This window comes from Eurypyga helias, unplaced genomic scaffold (assembly GCF_000690775.1).
Source record: "Eurypyga helias isolate BGI_N326 unplaced genomic scaffold, ASM69077v1 Scaffold43734, whole genome shotgun sequence".
NCBI lineage: Eukaryota > Metazoa > Chordata > Aves > Eurypygiformes > Eurypygidae > Eurypyga > Eurypyga helias.
In genome coordinates this window covers 1,572-6,972 of record NW_010248933.1, presented here as the reverse complement: position 1 = coordinate 6,972, position 5,401 = coordinate 1,572, and the positions used below count along the sequence as shown (strand labels likewise).

The following is a 5,401-nucleotide window of genomic DNA, read 5'->3' as shown; positions in this document are numbered from 1 at the left end:
GGTAAAGATGACACTAGATCCTTATTTCTTCGTGGCTGATGAGGGACTCGGTGTTGAGACAAAGCGTACCCTTTCCCCAAGACGTAAGAATTCTTGCTGATCTTTGTAATTTCGCGTGTCGCTGCCGCATGCCTGTCTTTCCTTCGCCCCTCTCTTTAGGTACACGTACTGACTGTGTTTTAACCTTAAAGTGGATTAGCTGTTTATGACCCGAATGCCGTTGTAGGTAATGAGGGTAACACATAAACTAACTTTTTTTTTTTTTTTTGTCTAGGACGAAAACCGGTTTTTTCCTTCCCCTGGACAGTACTTCGGCCTGTTTCGAGTTACTAAATACTCCTAGGATACTGGTTCCAGCTCTTTCTTTTAGGTACATCTCAGTTCCAAAGCACTCGTTGAGGAGAGGGTCTGCATTTTGCTGTTTTCAAACGGTTTAATTTATACTCCTTGAAATAATTTAATTACATCCTGATTTTTTTTTATAGGCGCTTTGCTTGTTAGTGGATTTAATTCGTTTTGTTCCTCAGTATCTTGGTAAAATCCTACCGATATCTTGCGTGCTTTTGTCCTCTTTCCAGTCATCTTCTACCCACCAACCCTAATAATGCATTATAATTATCTGACCCAAAAATATTATCAGTTCTTCACAGATTGTTTTAGGCTAGGATCTGCTTTTCCATGAGATAATACATTAAAGGTTTGAAATGATAATTTTACTTTGTGGAGTTTTTAATATAAATTAATATCCAGTAAGTTGGGGTGTTTTTTAGGAGATGATAGAATTATAAGGGTGTACTGCAGTCTTTTCTTGCACACAGTGCTTAATTCTGCTGATTCTGTCCATTAAATTCCTATATGTATTAGTGTACCCAGTAACTTCCTTCAAAATCGGACTAAGATTTTGGGGAGCAATTTTTCTAAATGATAATCTAGCTGTTGGGTTTTCGGTTTGCTCTTACACCATGCGTTGAAAGGCCCGATAGTGTTGGCTCTTCCCCCAAATGCATATTTACAGCTTTGCTCTGAGTGTCTTGTGTTGGTAAGCTACAGTGTTCACTGTGCATTTGTTAAAGTAATTTTTAGAATTTCCTTAAACGAAATTAAATACCACCAGAATGGCATTTTGTGGGTATAGGCGAAGATTATGCATGATGCTTTACCTCACATGTGCATTTCATGAGAAATCACGCCTCTGAGCAGTGTTACTCCCTCAGCGGTTGTGTGCGTGTTTCACATAAACCCAACTTAACCCTTCCCTTCAGCACGTTAGCTGGGCTGCCCGCCCGTGGGTTTCTAAGCATTCTTCTGTAATACATCCATTTCCCACTGTTATGGTTTAATGAGATTGTGAGTTCCAATGCGGTGCTTTCTGAGAGGTATACCTGTGGCGATAGTAGTATTATGATGTTTTTTAAATAGGCTGAAACTCATTATGTTTCAGACAAAAAAATACGGTTTCTAGTTTCACATTAAAAATTTTAATTTCAGAGTTTATTTTGGTTGAACATGGTTTTGCTTTTTCTAGTCTGATTTCACTCTTGATCTGCATAATACCTCTACTTATGCCATTGTACCTGGGAGTGTGACTTAGTTTTTACACGGACAGCAGTCACTGTTGTCTATAAAAGATAGCAGGACAGTTAATTGTCTTCCCAGTAGCTGTATGAAGCTGTTTCGGATTTGTGCTGAGAAAAGTACGGTTAACACTGGTGTTTTTAGTTGTTGCTGAGGAGTATTCCTACCAAGTCAAGGGCTTTTTCAGCTTCTGATAATGCACCTGTGTTTCTTTCTCTGTACAAGAAGCTGGGTGAGGACATGGTCAGGACAGCAGGGTATTTAATTCCATAAAATGTCATGCCCAGTATAAAAACTGGGGGTTGGGCCAGGGGTCGGCGCTCTCTGGTGCTCAGTCAGTCAGCGGGTGGTAAGCGCTTGTACCATTTGTTTTCTTTTCCACTAATTTAATTGGTGTGGTTAGTACTATTGGTCTAACTGGTTTATGTCATTTACTCTGAATTATTAAATTCTTACCTCAATCCATGATTCTCTCCCTCCACTGGAGCGGGGGGGAGGGAGGTGAGCGAGTGGCTGTGTGGTCCTTGATTGCTGGGTGGGATTAAACCATGACAGTGGGAATCTTTAAGGCACACAGTTTCAAGGAAGAATCTGCTGAAAAACATCTCTGTATGTTCTGAAATGCAATTATGTACAACAGAAGTCTGGAAGTGCCCTTTTCTGACATTACAATATAGGGTTTTATGATCTTTTAATTATTATCTTGTTCCATCTTTATTTGTGCCCTTCTCTTCTTGTATGGTCTTTTCTTCCTGCTTCCTTTAACAGAGTTTCTAAGCCCTGGCTGAAGTTGCATTTAACTCAGTTATATTTGTTCAGGAATTCATTAAAAAGGTGCTGCTTCTTTCTGTGTCTTTTGACTATTGTTGAGTTTTCATGTGTGTTTTATAGAGAGTTTGAAGAGCATTGTGCAGTACCGGTGCTTACTGCTGCCTGGTTCAATTTGTTTAGGATGGAACAAATGGTGTTTGGTCTTCCCTATTGGGCTGGGCAGTCTGGAATCAGAAAGTACAGCGGCTCGACACTGAGGCACAGACCACATTTGATACTGCAATAAGGCAGCTGCGATGCAAAAAGTATGTTCTAGTCCCAGGGTGAGTTTGATTCTGAATACAGGTGTGCTTTTTAGAGGTCTGTTGCTACATCAGATCGGACTGGATTCTTACACAGATTTTATGGTTTGAAATAAAATCTAATCTGACACGATGGTATATAGAAGAAACATTTGTGAGGAGATCACCATTTGTTCCTTAAAGTGGAATTTATTCAGAAATGTACTGTATATTGTAAAGACAGCCACTAGGAAATGGCAGTTCCAGTGCTTCAGGAAATACTGAGTCTACATGTTTGTTCGGAATAGGCACAGTAATGGCTAATGGACTCCAAACCTGACCCACTTTTTCTCATCTGTGTGCAAAGTCCATGTTTTATTTATGCTTTCTTCTCTTTTAATGCTTTCCAAATAAATGATTCAGTGGGCTTTCATTCTGTAAAGATCAATGCCAGTAATCGTGTCTTGTGGATAATTCTACCCTAAAGAAGCATGTAAATAAGCTGGAAGAAACATTTTGTATTTTCTGGGGCTTATAATCAATATTGTGTTTAAAATCATAGACTGTTACGTGTCAACATTGTTAGGAGTATTAATTTTTAAAGGAAGTCTACTGCATTCATAAAAAGCACATTTAGAATAAAAATCTACCTGGCAGAACTGCATGCAGAAGGACTGTCCAGATTTAATGTATTTCACAGAAATAGCAACCTCTTAGGAAGAATCCATTTTTAGATAGGATGTGGGCTTTGAAACTGGTCTATCTCCATGGCTCCCCAAAAAGACAGAAGAGCAGAACAGTTGGGACAGTTGGGATTTATACTGTCCTTCAAAGACTGCTTTTCAGTGTTTTTTAACATAACAAGGCTAGCAAATACATCTTTTATTTGTGGATTTTTATTTTCGAACACTTTATTCGAAAGTGTTCTTTTCAATGTTACCACATAAACAATGAGTGCTCTGTCTTTATAATCTGGGTACCCTCTAATTGTTTCTTGGGAGTGGGGTGGGGGTGCCTTTAACATCTTGAATTATTTTTTGGAATTTCTTTTGAGGTGTCAAGCAGCTGTTTAAGGACAAGAGTGTTTTTCTAAAAAATCACTGTGTAGAAGAGCATTTCATAACAATTACAGAACATAAATAGTTTCTGAGGAGTTTTAAGTGATCATTAGTGCTAATAACAGTGCCTTTATTTTCAAATTTCAGTGGTCAAATTTTGAAAATTAAAATGACTGGGATTAGTTAATTTTCTAATTTTCTGAAAAAAGAGCTATTATGAAGGTAATGTGGCAGGCAATAGACAAATCCTGAAAGTAACAGTAGAGGTTGCTGCCGAAGCACATATTGAGGAAAAGCATAGGCAGTTTTGCTCGTTAAGGCGTTAGTTTTGGTGGCTTCTGCTTGACCGAGTGGTGGTTGTCTTTGTGTTTGCGACCAATGGTAGTGATGTTCTAGTGGTTCTGATTTTCTTAATGCTTATTCTACAAGTCAATCTCCAACCTAAACAAGGAGTTGCACCGAGAGGGGTGCCCGGGTGATAATACGTCTGTTTACAAAGTAGGTAAATCAAAGTGATGTTTTGGATTATAGATTAGGAACTCAGTTTTAACAGTTGTTGCATAGGGAGATTTGGGATTTTTGAGCATTGTTCCTAAGAATCCTCCAAATTAAATCTTCTTGTGTGTGTGTTGCAGCATAAAGGATTTAATTTGATGGATGCTGTTTATTTTAAACTGGGAAGAGTCTTGGAACGTATTCAAGGTGTTATCATGGTCATGTTCATGATTATTTTGTGAAATTAAAATACTGAAGTATTTCAGAAAATGGAGTTAGATATTTCAGTCTTAAAAAGGTGCTTGTTCCAATTAAAACAGGACAAGTGTTTTAATTCAGAGCTGTAGTGTTGAAGTCAACTAAGTTAATTGAAATAAAAGATTCCCTGGGAATATTAAGTGCAAACATTGAATTTGGGTTTTTTATTCTAAGTTGTAGCTGTGATAACAATTGCTTTGTGCTAATGGCTTTTTTTCTTTAGTAATTTTCTTTCTGTTCTCTGACATTTACAGAGCAACTGACAAGACAGAGGACAATGCACAGTGTACATCCTGATGACATTTTGTGTGCTGTGACATGGTTTTTGCCATGGCATCTGAGACTGAAAAGGCCCATGCTCTTCTCCAAACTTTCAGCACCGCTTCAGTTATTTCTAGTCTAGGTTTGGGAATATTCTGCTTTGTAGCAGACAGACTTCTGCAGTTTTCCTTCATTCAGCAAAATGACTGGCTCCGAGCCTTCTCTGATAATGCTGTGCATGGGATACTAGGAATGTGGTCCTGGGCAATAGTGATTGGACTCAGGAAGAAAAGTGACTTCACTGAGGTCACTCTAGCTGGCTTCCTCGCTTCTGTCATTGATGTGGACCACTTCTTTCTTGCTGGCTCCCTGTCATTAAAGGTAAGTCAACAGATCAGTGATTGTTTATTTTCTTTCTTCATCACTATTTAGTTTATTGTTCTTCTATCATATCCTAAACAAAAAAAAGTTCCAATGATATTTCATTAAATACATTTTTAATACATACATGGGAACTATATTTGTATGCAGTCATTAGGATTTAAAAAGCCCTAAAAACATTTTACATCTACTGTTGTGTTCCTTACAGGTCTCTGAAAAAAAGAATTCTGAAAGCCTTTGTACGTGATATCCTGTGTGTATCACACAGTTGCTTTTTTACCCAAGTTAGCCAGTTAATTGCCGCCATGTGCACTGTAGGTA

General features: G+C 38.1%; 1 pseudogene across 1 annotated transcript; it reads left to right on the top strand.

Annotated features, from left to right (window-relative positions):
* The first annotated feature begins 4,703 nt into the window (after positions 1 to 4,703).
* Positions 4,704 to 5,080, top strand: LOC104504841 (annotated as a pseudogene). The gene has a single exon (XR_727888.1). The product of XR_727888.1 is annotated as a transmembrane protein C5orf28 pseudogene (transcript).
* The last annotated feature ends 321 nt before the right edge of the window (positions 5,081 to 5,401 follow it).